Below are 15,210 nucleotides of genomic sequence, written 5' to 3' on the forward strand. Positions count from 1 at the left end.
AGTGGAATCACGCGTCAGCTATGGGGGTGGGGGAGGAAAAGAAAATGAATTTTATCTCTAATGAATAATGCTTGGAAATGATCAAATAAAAAAATTATTTTAAAAAAGTGCATTGTCGCTCAGCACAAAGGAGGCCCTACATAAATGCTTACCCTCCTTCCACTTGTGATCAATTGAGAAGTATTTCCTTAGCACATGGCTATGGTCTGGGCTCAGATTCAGTGATTCCAGCAATGCCCACTGTCTAGGAGCTTTTTTTTTCAGTGGAGGAGACAGAAGAAATGCAAAGCAAAGAAAGACAAAAAGTACCGAGTGAGGGTTCAGTGAGAGGGGTTTGAGCGAGAGGGCCTAAGGAACTGAAGGAGTCACCTACAAAGTGATGCCTGAAGTACATCTTGAAGGAAGAGCAAGGATTTCCATGGTGGTGTAGAGTGAGAAGGAAGTAGATCCCAGCCACTGGAAGGCCACATGGGCCAAGGCCAGTGTCCTGGGTGAGGAGCCTAAAGGCAAGTGCACCTGGCCCAGAGAGGGCCTGAGAAAGAGGACTCTGTTCTCCAAGTGAGGCCGGACAGATGATTGGAAGAAGGTTGTAAACAGGGCTTTCATAGAGGAACTAATACATATGTTTAAGGCAATAGGGAGTCTTTGGAGTTGATTGAGCAGGGAAGTGACTGTCAGATCTGTGCTGAAGGAAAGCACTGGTGCCAAGTGAAAATAGGGCCACTATCCCATCAGGAAGGATCTCTACAGGCCACCTATTGACCTAATTTTAAATATAGTCTTAGCTATGTTTTATTTTTATTTGCCTTGTTAAATATTTCCCAATTACATTTGAATCTTCTTTTTGGGGTGTTGTCTATTTGACCTTCTTGGTGAAGGGGATGCGCTGACTTGGAGAAACACTGGAGACCTTGAGACAAAAAGGTTGGGGCAGTAATCCAGGAAACAGATGAGGGAGATAGCCTGGGGAGGTCCTGGGAATGGGAAATGACTCAAGGTGGAGGTTGGGTGCAGGCCAGCTCTGCCAGCCCCAAATAAAACAAATCCATATGCCTAAGAAAAATAAGATCAGCACAAAACCTTACCCTTTTGGAAACAGTGCAAGTGCCATTGAGTTCTCTTCCTCCATCAGTGTAACTCCAGACTTCTTATGGGTCCTGTGGCCCCTTTTAAATTGTTTTTCTTTAATTCAGAGCTGCCCTTTTAGTTTATTTAACCACTTTAGAAATCTTATGGAAGAAGGGAACAGTTGAGGCACAAAGTGCTCTGTCTCTGGTCCCACATTTCTTTAGAGATGACCAGTTGTTGGACTTGGCTGGATATCTGGATGGATACAAAACATTTTGTTTAATGAGATTTTGAACCCGGAAAATTTGGAGAATAATGGTCCATTTCATGGAATGAATGAGAGTTGAATTTCAGGAAAAAATAAGATGAAACAAAATAAGCAAACAGATTAAAATTAAAACAATCACCACCTAATTTGGTAAGACTGTATAGAGTATAGATTGTAGGGGTGAGACAGAGGTAGGGCCACCAGTCAGGGGACTAGTGTCCAATGCCCCTTCTGTGATGAATATGGGGCATGTAGATGTTTAGAAATGCCAGTGACTATGATTTCTCTTTGATTTCATATAGGGAATTAAAAGAATTAGAGTTGGAAGTGATGTAGGGGATTTCTAGGGAATACCATCTCCCTCTTATTAACTAGAGGTTAAATTGAGGATTCAAGAATTTAAAGAACTTCTTGAAGGTCACAAAAGATCTGAATGTCTTGTGCTTCGGTAAGATTACCTCTGAGGTCTGTTCTATATAGCTCTGATTTGGTGAAATGTCAAAACCAAAATGTCCTCATTTGTGAGAGAAAGGGAAGGATTGACTTTCAACCTTTGGTTGTAACCAAGAGTTTTGGCAGAAAAAGTAAGGAAAGCTGAGCCCAAAGGAGAATATTGGAAAAATGTCAGCAAATCCTGAGGAGGGCTGACTAATGGCAGTAAAGACTTGGAAAGGATGGAATAATGGTATCCTTTACATAAGCCTCTGAAAACAAATATTGCAATGTACCTTACTAATGTACAGAGAATAATTTTAAAAAAAGAGAGAGAAACTGATGATAAAGGAGTCCTAGTGTCATCTTAAAGATGAATTTCTTTTCTTTAGTTATGAACCATTTAAGTACAGACTTAGAGCAAAAACTATATTTATGGGTCTAGCTTTAATCGTGTTATCCACATAGAGTATAATTTAATTTAGTGGCTCTGGAAAGGTCATTTATCTAAAAGTAGTCAGGAGATGTCAAGAAAAGTTAATATTTCAAAGAATTTAGAAGTTATTTATATTCACTTTAAAATTTTTGTCATTTTGTTTTTATTTATCTAAGAAACTCAAAGAATAATTTTACCCGTCCAGTAACCTTCCACCGGATCTCAGAAGATAATATCTGTTCATTTCAAATTGTGGCATCTGCTGTGTCCAAAACACAGTGCCCGCAGGGAATGAGCCTGGGGTTCACTGTCCATAAAAAGCTTACTGAAATCCCCCAGGAGACCAGGGATGCCTCTGTTGTCCATCTCTGTAGAGGAAAGGAAAAAAGTTGGCCTGTCTCTCTGTTAGTCATTGCCAGCAGATTCTTGCCCGTGTATTCCTTAATAGGCCATTCCTTTATCTGGAAGGTGGTCACCTACTGGAAAGCCAAGGTGGCTTCAGAAAGGGCTGAGAGATGGTCAATATGATGTTTGCTGCCTGATGGCTCCAGGAATGGACCTGAGATCTGGACACAACATTCATCCATCTGACTGAGGCCTTTGAGATCCTGGCAAAAGCTGATTGCTGGGAGAGGTGCATCAGTATGTCCGCCTGCTCCATGGTAGCTTGCTTGCTTGGATAATGGCCCATCTTGGTGCTTTTTTCAGCCTCCGATGGAGTGACAGCAGGGCCGGGTGCTCACGCCCATGCTTTTTAGTCGCTGTTTTCAGCAGCATTGCCAGATGCTTGCCAGGAGGATGAAACTGGTATCAAGATGCCCCGAAGGCAAATGATTTCATTGGAACTGAATTTGAAAAGGGTCCAAGGCGGGGCTGAAGTGGAGGGATGGTTGGGACAACTTTGTGTTCACACATGATTGTGCGCTCAGTGCAGCCTCTGACAGAGATCAGCCGGTCGTGGACCTATTCTCTGCGCTTTGTGCTTATTCTGGCCCGACCATCGAACACCAAGAAACCAGGTTTCTCTCCCAACAGCATCTCATGGAACCATGAGGTGCAGCAACGCACTTTCCAGGGATGACCACCTGGATAAGGAAGGTGATGCAGGCTACCGATCCTTACCAGAGCTAACTCGGCATCTGGGAGAGAACAGGGAGGAAGCTGCCTCACCATTGTCCGTCAAGGAAACCTGGACAGCAGCCGCAGCAGCAGCGTCATGCCGGGAAGTCAAAGGGCTTCCACTGGAGTTGTCTGAGGAAGATTCTGAAGATCCCGCGGCGGCCAGCTAAAGTACTCGATCCCGAGGTCCTCCCTTGGGCTGAGCTGTCGGGATTCAGACTTTCCTGTAGAGAGCTGGCAAAGTACATTTGCCTAAAACACTTTAGAGAACTCAGACACGGCACGCTCCCCCCGGGGGTCAGAAGGAGGGAGGAGAAGAACATTCTCAAGGACTTTCTGAAACACCTTGGTACCTGCGGCGAGGCACGAGAGACCGGCCCAGGACTGGCCCTCATGTGAGCGCATCGACGAAGGGGCTAAGCTCTGCGAGCACAGCAGAATTGCAGGAGACTCAAAGGAACATGCGCTGCACAAATCTACTGACATCTCCGTCCCCAACGATCTTACGGGTATTTGTGCCCCTCCTCGGGTAGAGCTTTCCAAGCTTGCCATTGGATGGCTCAGTCACAGGCAGACCCACTGTTCATTGACCCTGATGTTGTGATATCATTTTGGACCTCGTCAGGTATGAAAGGTAAAACCTTCGGGATCTTCCCTGGCAGTTAGAACTGTGTTTTATATTTAAGAGGCATTTAATTAATTTGTTCACTTATGTCTTGTTAATAACGCTAAATATAAATGATCCCGAATGGGCATAAAACGCTTCTGTATGCCACACTATCTTTTGTAAGTAATGCCTGAGAGTCCCCCCTTTTCATTTAGTGGCTGCTGTTAGTGTTGGCTTTTATTTAGGGGGATGAAGAGAGAGGTTGTGTAGAGCCTCCAGTGACTAATGTGATGTTTTCGGATTCTAGGTAGCAGAGCCCACAAGTAGCATTGAATCAAATGCACATAAACTTTGAAGTATAATATTTATATCAATAAATGTATATTTCAAAATGATATCTTGTTAGCATTCCTGCTGTTGAAGAGATCCACGCAATGTCTGCCATGTCTTGCTATCCTCACCATCAAAGAAATTTCTTGAACAAATGTTTCATTTTCCCTCACTAGCAAGTGAATTAAATTAAATCTACACAATAAAGCATTTGTACCCTTCTTTTTTCTTATAATCTTCAGTCATTTCAATGTCACGTAGTGTGCCACTTCAAACATATAAGATGCTGAGCTTCCATGACGTTCATGAAGCTGGCAGGCGGTGTCTTCTCCAAAGGCACGGTTTTTACAGTGTGATTAAAAATGTAAGATGATCTAAAATTCGTACCCCATAGATGTAAATGAATGAAAAGTTTACTGACAACAGGATGGATCTCTTTAAGACTACCCTCCTTTAAAACTCTAATTGGAGCCCTGATGCTTTCTGTAAAAGGTCACCAGACTTCAGCCCAGATCTCCTTTGGAGCACCTGGGTCCCCTTGGAACTTGGTCGTTTACACATCCAAAGCAAAATGATCAACATTTCATAGGAATGGAACTGGCCAAATCCAGCCCTCCTTGATTACATTCAAAACCAGAAGCATCAAGCAAGGTCCACAAGAAGAGACTCTCATCTGTCTCTGTGACTGATTATGTCAGAAGCATTCCTGCTCTCATGAACAAAACGAAATGGCATTAGGCTGCTAAATAACAAAGTCAAATAATCTCCATTTTCTCATCAACCAATAAGCATTTATTAAACATGGATGGTGTGAAAATAAAGGGCAAATGGCACAGTGGATAGAGTGCTAGGATTTGAGTCAGAAAGACCTGAATTCAAATCTGACTGCAGACACTTATTTAACTGAATGACTCTAGACAAGTCACTTAACCTCTATTTGCCTTAATCCACTGGAGAAGAAAATGGCAAACCACTCTAGTGTCTTTGTCCAGAAAATCCCATTGCCCATCTGGCCCACAACGTCATGGAGAGTCAGATGGCACCGACTGAGCAACAACAACATTGACAAAGGTGATAATAACCCATATTTATAGGGTGCTTTTAAAGCTTACAAAACGCTCAACTAATTTCATCCTCACGACAACCGTTGGAGGCAGGTTCTATTTTTATTTCCATTTTACAAAAGAAAAAAACCAGAAGCAGACAGCAAGTAAAGTAACTTGCCCAGATGGCTTTGTACCCTAAAGCTGGATCTGAATCTAGCCCTTCTTGACTCCAGATGCCAGGACTAAGTACTGTAGGGCTTGGAGAAACAAATCCAAATGTTCCAACCTATAAGATTCTTGAATTCTATAAATAAATACAAGCAATTAAAAAGAAATGCAGACTGATGAGAGGGGCATGCACAATAGGGGAATCAGAAAAGGCCTCTTGACGGAGGTGATCCTTGAGAGGAGGCTTGAAGAGAGCTTTGGTTTCTGACAAGTAAGAGTGAGAAGGGAGAATGCTCTTGGCCTGGCGAACAGTGTTTGAAAGGCACAGAGGTGGAGGGAAGCAACGATGGGCTTTTGTGTACAGAAAAAGGCAAATAGGCCAGTTGAATTGGAATGTTGAGTGCATGAAGGGGAATAATGTGTAATCAGGCCCGAATGATAGGCTGGAGCCCAATTGTGAAGGGCTTTAAATGCCACAGAGAAGAGTTTGTGTTTTATCCTAGAGACAATGAGGAACCAGCAAATTTTCTTGGCCAGGGGAATGACAGACTTGTGCTTAAGGAATACCAATTTTGCAGCTGTGTAGAGAAGAGATTATAGAAAGAAAGAAATTGGATGCAGGGAGACCAATTAAAAAGCCATTGCTATACGATGGGTGAGAGGTGAGGAGAGCTTGGACTAGGCTGGGTGTACTATAAGTAGAGAGAAAGATAGATGGATAGGAAAAATATTGAAAGGTAGAATGAACAAGCCCTGGAAACTGATTTAATGCAAGGGAAAGGCATGTGTGTATAAAAATAGGAAGACAGGAGCTGCAGGCAGCCCAGAGGCAGCCAGAGGGGACGAGACCATCAGTGCCTAAAGAAAAGAGGAAATAATCACCTAGCTAGGGCCAGCTCTGTGGACCAAGAGGCTTTCCACCTAATGTGATACTGATAAAAAAACCCCAATGTAGCCAGCCTCAGGGATTGTCTGTACAAGAGACTGAGAAAGGGACAAAAGCTGCAGGAGGAAAACCCAAGGAAAGTTCTTTGGGGTGCAGAAAATAATGTGAAATATTAAACAAGAGAGAAGACAAAGCTAGCTGACCAGTATATAAACCACCAACGAGGATTTTAACAACCAAAGAAAGAATGAAGCGCCAAAGTCCAAAATAGAGTGAATGAGGTATTACGCTTTAAAGGACAATTAAACACAAATACATAATGAAAAAAGAAATCTCTCAACCTTCCTGAAATCAGAGAACAATAGTAGGAAAACCCAGAAGAGTTCCAAAAGAAAAATAAACCCTTTAAAAGAAACGAATGACTCTGGGTCAAAAATCAGCTCTCGGTACGAAATGAACATGCTCTCACATAGACATACACGGACACTACATATTAGGAAATAGTGAAGAGAGAAGGAGGAATTTCTGCAAAGGAAATGGGGACACAAATAGATTGGGAGAACAAAAATAACAAAATGGAAAAAACAAATCGTGAAAGACAAAAGGCATTACTTAAAAAAAATATATATATAGATGAATGTTATATAAGCCGCCAAATAAACAGCCTTGAAGACAAGATGCAGTGAGATGACTTATGGTATGGGCAGTTCATCATATTAAAACACACACCAAAAAATCCAATTTTATTAGTGTAGAAAATAATCTCTGACAAAGTACGATACTATTTAATTCTACACACGCCTATAAAAGAAATATAGGTATTAAAGGACCATTTTGATGATATATATTTGTAGTGGTGGGGGAACCACTATCAAAGCGTTTTCAATGAATACAGGAATAAAGAATAAAGAAGAACATCCCCTTTCTCCCTCTCTGATTCAACATTCTGGAAATAGCCACAAGGCTAAATAAATAAATTAGTAAACAAAGCATGAACACCAACACCGAGAAGACAATCTACAACTTGATGACTTAACTAGAAAACCCCACACACCCACAAGGAGACTAATTGAGAAAATAACTTCTGTAAATTGGATACAAAATACTTTGAAACAAAAATTTACAGCATGTCTATCTAGTAATAACTTAGAGGGATAAGTAATAGGAAGGGAAATCCCATTTAAATAACTTCCATATGTAACCTGTATTTCAGATTCAATCTACCGAGTCACTCAGATTTATGTGACTACAATTGCAAGGAGCTATTTCAAGAAATAAAGAGGATTTAAAAAATTGTGTGATCTATTGCTCATGGATGGACCTCACAAGATATAATTATAATAACTATATTGACAACGCATTTCATGATTACGTGCTATTTCAATTGACATTCTGAGGGGGCAAATGCATTCGAAGTCTGACAAAAGATTAAGATTCGTTTAGTGTCATGTCTAGAATGTCACAGGCAATAAGTGAATGAGTAGCAGCTTTTATCGCATGCCTGGTATTGGGGCATTAAGGGAAGACCAGCACTTTGGGGGGGCAGCTTACTGAAGCCCTTTTCAAGGCGGCGCATTGACCATTGGTGTCTCATTTCACACGGCTCTCCCCTGGGACTCCTAGAAGCTCTGGCATACCCAGCTGCCATAGCCCACTAAAACAGTCTCTGCAGATGAGCTAAACCAGGCTGAGAGTGACTGTCAAGCCTCAAGCCTGTGGATGAGTTAAGGGTATGTGAAGACTTTCCCTGGTGGAATGGGTAGATGAAGGGCCATGGAAGTGGGTGAAGCAGCCATTGTGGAGTGCCTACAGCTTGTTCAGACGCTGAAGAAACCCAGGTGTCCACTGCATGCCGGGTCATCACCACTCATCCTGAATTTTGTCCTTCAACTGAACGGTGATGACTCTGGAAGAGGGAATGAGGCCAGAGACTGTGCAATTCTGCTTCCCTTAAATCCAGTCCATGCTTGAGGCAATATATCACCCTGAGATCTCAGTGGCCCTCTGAGAAATGTGGGACAAACCACAATAGTCTAAAGCTTCTATGCCATCGTCATAGAAAGGCAATCAAACAAAACCACACTAAAATTGTAGGATTAAAGGAAGAGATGCCCCTAAGGGATCTCTGATTCATTACAGAACCTCAGTTATCACAATCAGTTTATTATCTGTTTGGCTAAAGGTTTGTCAATTTAATCTTTCCATAAGAACAATTTTTAGCTTTATTCTTTTGAAAGTTTTTTTTTTTTGGTGTCCCAAATTGCCTAGTTTTACTCTATTTTTAAAAATATCTCCTTTGTCTTGCTTTAGATTTGTGTGCTTGTTTGCCTTTCTCATTTTTCTGATGCTTATTAATGCTATATCCCCCCCCCCAATTATATATGTTTTTATGGATACATTTTTTCCCCTGAGAGGACTCAGCTACATCCCAGTTTGTGTCTTCTTGTTTCATCATGATCATTTTCTTTCATCACCTCATTAAGACTTCATTTTAAATCTTCATTTCTGTCGGGGGCTTTTGTTTCTGCTTCCTGAATTCATGACTATTTTCATTGTAATGACCTGGGCTGCTGTATGACTGCCTTGACTCCTCTTTCCTCTTGCCCAGGTCTAAAATGAGAGAGCATAGATGCACCTTTTCCCAGGCCCCTGTGTGAGTCTCTACCTGGGCTTCCCCACCTCCTAGCTGCCTCTGTTTCTCCTCCCTATATTCTGTCTTCTTCCACAGGCCTGGAGCCAGTACAAGGTTCAAACAAACCAGAAAAGTTTTGTAATGAGAGAAAGCAGATGGATTTCTGATGTTGTGATGAGACTTCCTGTTCATTTTTTTATAACCTTTGGCCTTTTCCCATGTTTCTCTGCCCCCCAAGTCCTTAAAAAAATGGTTGTAGGAGGGAGGGATAAAAAGTCCCATGAGTCCCCAAAGAGGAGGCCCATGTCTTCCTTGATACCCCCTTTTTTATCCCCTAGGCCCAGCCTCATTTAAAATATAGCTCTTAAGGCAACTAGGTTGCACAATGGTTAGAGAGACCAGAGGACCTCCATTCAAATCTAATCTCAGATGCTTCCTCATTCTGTGACCCTGGGCAAGTCATTTAACCCAGCTTGCATAGCCTTGCTCTTCTGTTCTAGAATTGTTACTGGGACAGAAACTAAGGGTTTAAAATAATAATAATGAAAATTAAAAAAATACGTTCCCATATTATTTTATTCTTTACATTTTTTTTTTGCAATATTGCTGTGCCCTAATGCATTGTTAATTTTTGTAAAAGTTCTAGGTGGTGTTGCAAAATATATGTATTCTTTAGCAACCCTATTTAGAAAGCGCCATTAGTCTTTTAATGCTTGCTTCTCTACTAATTCTGTCAGTTCTCTGTTTTCCTTTTGTTTTATCTTCATACTAGATTTGTTTAAAATTGAAAGTGATTTTTAAAAATTGACCATTATTACACTACTATCCATGTCTTCTGCATAATTCAGTTATTTTTTCCTTTGTGAATTTAGATGCGAGGGCATGGGGAACATATAAATTTAATATAGATATTGGTTCATTTTGGTTCCTTTCAGCATAATGTGGCTTCCTTGTTTTTATCTTTTTAGGTTGGAAATTTTTGCTTTTGTTTGATCTTATATCATTATAACTCCCACTTGTTTTTGATTCATCTGATACACAGTATATTTTGTTGTAGCTTCGCTTCTCATTTTGATTCTATGTATACCTTTGCTTTTTGAATGTATTTCTCATGAGCCACAGATTGTAGGGTTCTGTTTTTTTAATCTACCACTCTTTTTTTCATTTTACTAGAACATTCAACCCATTCACTTTTAATGTTATGAGGCAAGTTGCTATTTTTTCCATTTTTATTTTACATCCCCCCCCTTTTTTTTCAAAATTGGATATTTTCCTCCTATTTTATAAAAGGATAGTATTGCATCTCTTCAAATCTTACCACATATATTTAAAAACTAAAAACTTTTTTTGGTCCAATATTCTAAACTGTCAAGAATTTTTGAGTATAGTATAACCCTTTATATGTGGCTCAAGTATCCATTTTGACTTTTATCTTGCTATATTGTGTGACATGTTGGTCAATATCTAGTTTCTGTCCCACTGTTTTTTAGTTTCCCTTAGCAATTTTTGTCAAATATTAAATCCTTCTCCCAAAAGCTTAGATCTTTGGGTTTATGAAACACTGGACAGCTATAGTCAATTTCTATTGTGTGTTGATTATGTAGCCTATTCCATTGATCCACTACTTTATTTCTTATCCAGTACTATATTGCTTTAAATGCTTGTTATTTTACAATACAGTTCAAGATCTGGTATAATATTACCAGGCCATCTTCATTTATATTTTTTCATTATTTTCCTTGATATTCTTGACCTTTTGCTCTTTCAGGTGAATTTTTGTTATTTTTTTCTAGATCTATGAAATAATTGTTTGGGTAGTTTGATTAGCATAACACTAGATAGGTAAATTAATTTAGTCAGTATTGACATTTCTATTATATTGACTTGGCCTACCTGTGAACAATTAATATTTTTCCATTTGTCTAGGTCTGACTTTATTTGTGCAAAAAAGGATTTTGTAATTGTATTAAAATAGTTCTTGAGTTTGTTTTAGTAGGTAAACCCCACTTTATTTTATATCGTCTAGTTCCTTTAAATGGAATTTCTCTTGCTCTTGCTGTTGGACTTTGCTGATGGTGACTGAACTTTCTAATGACTTATGTGGGTTTATTTTATATCTTTCAACTTTACTAATATTGTTAATTGTTTCAATTAGTTTTTTGATTGATTCCCTAGGATTGTCTATATAGTCCATTATGTCATCTGCAGGGTGATACCTTTGTTTCCTTATTACCTATTCTAATTCCCTCAGTTTCTTTTTCTTCTCTTATTGCTGTAGCTAGCTAACTAGTTTCAATATCATAATTGTGTTATGAAAAGAATTTGGTAGAATTCCTTCCTAATCTATTCTATATAGTTTATATAGTATTGGAGTTAACTGTTCTTTGAAAGTAGGGTAGAATTCATTTGTGAATCCATTTGGACCTGGTAATTTTTTTCTTATGGAATTTACTGATGGCTTATTTAACTTCTTTTTCTGAGATGGAGTTAAGTATTGTATTTCTTCTTTTCTTAATCTTGGCAGTTTACATATTTTAAAAATATTCATCTGTTTCACTTACATTGTCAGATTTATTGGCATTTGGTTGGATAAAATTGGTCCTGATAATTGCGTTAATTTCTTTTTCATTGTTTGTGAATTCACCTTGACTATCGTTATTAATTTTGTCCATTTCTTTAAAAAATCTATTTGACCAATGGTTTTTCTATTTTAATGATTTTTTTTCATAAAATCATCTCTTTGTCTTTTTTATTACTTCAGTGGTTTCTTACTTTCAATTTTGTTAATCTCTCCTTTGATTTTTAGGATTTCTAATTTGTCATTTTATTAAGGATTTTTAATTTGTTCTTTTCCCAGTTTTAAAAATTATATGTATAATTCATTGATCTGCTCTTTATTTTATTGATGTAAGCATATAGAGATATAATTTTTCCCCTAAGTAGAGCTTTGGTTGCATCCCATAAATTTTAGTATGTTGTATCTTTATTGTCATTCTTTTTAATGAAATGATTATTTCTATGCTTTGTTCTTTGACCCACTCATTGTTTAGGACAAGAGTATTGTTTCCAATTAATTTTTAATTTTTGAGTTTCCCATTGTTGAATGTAATTTTTGTTGCATTGTGGTATATAGAAAGGATGCATTTAATATATCCACTTTTCTACATTTGGTTGTGAGGTTTTTAATCTCTATTATAGGATCAGTTTTTGTTAAAGTTCCATGAAATGCTGAGAGAAAGGTATGTTCCTTTCAATTCCCATTCAGTTTTCTCCAGAGGTCTATCTTATAAAATCATTCTAAAGAGCTGTTTGCCACTCTATCTTTTTTCTTCTTTATTTGTTGGTTGGATCTCTCTCTCTCTCTCTCTCTCTCTCTCTCTCTCTCTCTCTCTCTCATGTTGTTTCATTGTTTATGATATCTTTTATCATGATATAACTTCCTTTTCTCTTGAGTGATCACTTTTTACTTTTGCTTTGTCTGAGATCAAGATCAGTACCCCTGTTTTTCTTTTTTTTCTTTTTTTAGCTAAGGCACAATATATTCTGTTCCACACCCTTACTTTGACTCTGTGTGTGTGTCTTCCTGCTTTAACTCTCTCTTGTAGATAGCATATTGTAGGATTCTGGTTTTTAATCCACACTGATATCCTTTTCCATTGTGTGAATTAGTTCATCCTATTCACATTAATAGTTATGATTACTAATTGTGTGTTTCCCTTCATCTTATTTCCCCTCTGTTTATCCTTTCTCTCTCTCCCTCTCTCTCCTTTGAGCTTTTCCCTGTTCACAAATATTTTGCTTCTGAACATTATCTCCCCCAATTCACCCTTTTATGCATTCTCCCCAGCCCTGTTCTCTTATTCCCACTTCCTTCTTCTTCCCTATTGGGTAAGAAAGTTTAACTAAGTGTGAATGTTATTCCTACTTTAATTCCAATGAGAGTAAGATTTGGGCATTGCCCATCATCCCCATCTTTTCCTTCACTATATTGACTATTATATGCCTCTTCTTTCAAGTTAATTTATCCCCTTATCTCTTCTCCCAGTGTGTTCCTCTTTCTTGTCCCTTATTTTTTTAGGGGGGATAATATCATATTTTATTCTACTTACTCCCTTTCTTTTATATATATACTTCTTCTCCCTGCCCTAATAGTGACAATGTTCTCAAGTATCTTGAGAACGTTAATTATCTTAAGTATTTTACATAACATTGATACCTTAATTATCTCAATTATTACCTTCCCATGTAGGTAGGTAATTAATTTAACCTGATTAAGACCCTTAAGTTTCCACTTTTCTCTTTATCTTTTTATGCTTCTCTTGAGTGTCAGATTTGATCATCACATTTTCTTTTCATTTCTGGTGTTATTGTTGGGAATGCCTGGAAGTAGTCAATTTCATTAAATATAATTCCCCCCCCCCTAGAGGACTATGCTCAGTTTTCCTTAGTAGATAATTTTTGGTTGTCAGCCCATATACTTTGCCTTTTGAATATCATATTCATACTCTCTAGTCCTTTAATAAGGACGATTATCCTGTATAATAATCCTAAATCCTGTATAATCCTGTCTGGATCAATGATATTTAAAAACTTTCCTTCTAGCTGTTTGCAGTACATTTTTCCTTGGCCTGGAAGTTCCAGAATTTTGCTATAATAGTCTTGGAATATTTTAATTTGGGGTCTCTTTCAGGATGTGATTGATTGATTCTTTCAATTTCCATTTCCCTCTTTTGTTTGAAGATATTAGAGCAATTTTTCCTTGATGATTTCTTGTAAAATGATGTCCAAGGTTTTTTTTTATCATAACTTTCAAGTATTCTGATAATTTTTAGATTCCTAGATTTGTTTTCCAGGTCAATTGTTTCTCCAGTGAGATATTTCAGAATTTCTGCTATTTTTTTTTCATTCTCCTGAACTTATTTGTTTCCTACTGTCTAATGGAATCAGTAGTTGCCTTTTACCCAATTTATTTTTAGACAGTTATTTTCTTTCTTCAGCTTTTACATTTTCTTTTTCATTTGGCCAATTCTATTCTTTAAGAAGCTGTTTTCTTCAGGATATTTTTGAGCCTACTTTTGTACTTCATCCATTCTGATCTTTAGGACTTTTCTTCTTCATTGGGTTTTTTCCCTCCAAGCAACTGACTCTATCAATTCTTTTATTATTTAATTTTTAAAAAAATTTCTTTTAATGTTCTTACAGGGGTTCTTTTGGGGATTAACATCCATTCACACTTGTCTTTGAATCTTTATATATTTGTTTTAGTATTTTAATCATTTTGTGAGTTTGTATTATGATCTTTCCTGCCACTAAAACAACTCCCTAAGGCTAAGTCTTTTCTTTTTTCATTTTTCAGCTTTGCCTAACATCTATCCCTGGATGGTATGTGGTGGGCTGGTCTCCATTCTGTCATTACCTTTCCTAGGCTGAGTGAGGTCCTTGCTATTCCCTTTCCTGGGCTATATGAGGAAGGCTGATCCTTGCCAGTACCTTTCCCAGGCCAAGTGAGGTAGGCTAGTCCCTGACAGTTCCTTTATCTGGGCTATAGGGGGTAGGCTAGTCCCCACTCTGTGCTGGCTTCTTTTGCAAACCCATGTAAAGCAGACTGGACCTTGCTTTACTGTTTCTTTTCACAGGGCTAAGGGAGGTGGGCTGGTCCTTGTTCTTGCTGATATCTTTTCCAGGATCAAATGAGGTAGTCACTACTGGTACCTTGATCTAGGCTATGGTTAATATAGGCTGGTCTCTGTTCTGCCAGTACCTTTCCCAGGCCATATGAGATGGACTGGGCCTTTGTGATTCCTTCTCCTTGGCAATGGGGTGGGGGCTGCTTTTCTAGTTTAGTTTCTTGGAAGCAAAGTGAGATGGGCTGGTCCCTTCCAGGATTTTGCCCCAGGCCACATGGGATTGGTTATTTCCCACTCTGCTGGTCCCTTTTTCACTGGTGTTGAATGAACTGGGCTACTAGTCCTTACCCCAGTGAGACAGGTCCCTCCTACTTTCCTTAGTTTTGAGGATTTTTTCCTCTATCTTTTTTATGTGGATGTTAAGAGATGGGTTTGGGCATTCAGAGCATTCTTTACTTTGCCATTTTAGCTTCTAAAAGTGAAAAATCCTCAAGAACTTTTGAAACCCAAATCTCCCATGGCATTAATTATCCCTCCCAGCTTTGCATCAATTACAAACTTTATGAGGATATATGCTATTTTGGCCTTTAT

General features: G+C 38.5%; 1 protein-coding gene across 4 annotated transcripts in view; it reads left to right on the forward strand.

The window, feature by feature from the left end:
* LRRIQ3 (leucine rich repeats and IQ motif containing 3) overlaps positions 1 to 15,210 on the forward strand; it is a 166,436-nt gene that overhangs the window by 9,639 nt on the left and 141,587 nt on the right. The window contains exon 1 of one of the 4 annotated variants that reach the window (XM_056814925.1): positions 14,265 to 14,501. The exons of the other annotated variants lie outside the window; for them this stretch is intronic. The gene's annotated coding sequence lies outside the window, so the exon portion shown is untranslated. Of the gene's footprint in view, positions 1 to 14,264; positions 14,502 to 15,210 lie in introns of those variants that run through there. 4 annotated transcript variants of the gene reach the window in all.

The sequence above is a fragment of the Monodelphis domestica genome, chromosome 2 (genome assembly GCF_027887165.1).
Source record: "Monodelphis domestica isolate mMonDom1 chromosome 2, mMonDom1.pri, whole genome shotgun sequence".
Taxonomy (NCBI): Eukaryota; Metazoa; Chordata; class Mammalia; order Didelphimorphia; family Didelphidae; genus Monodelphis; species Monodelphis domestica.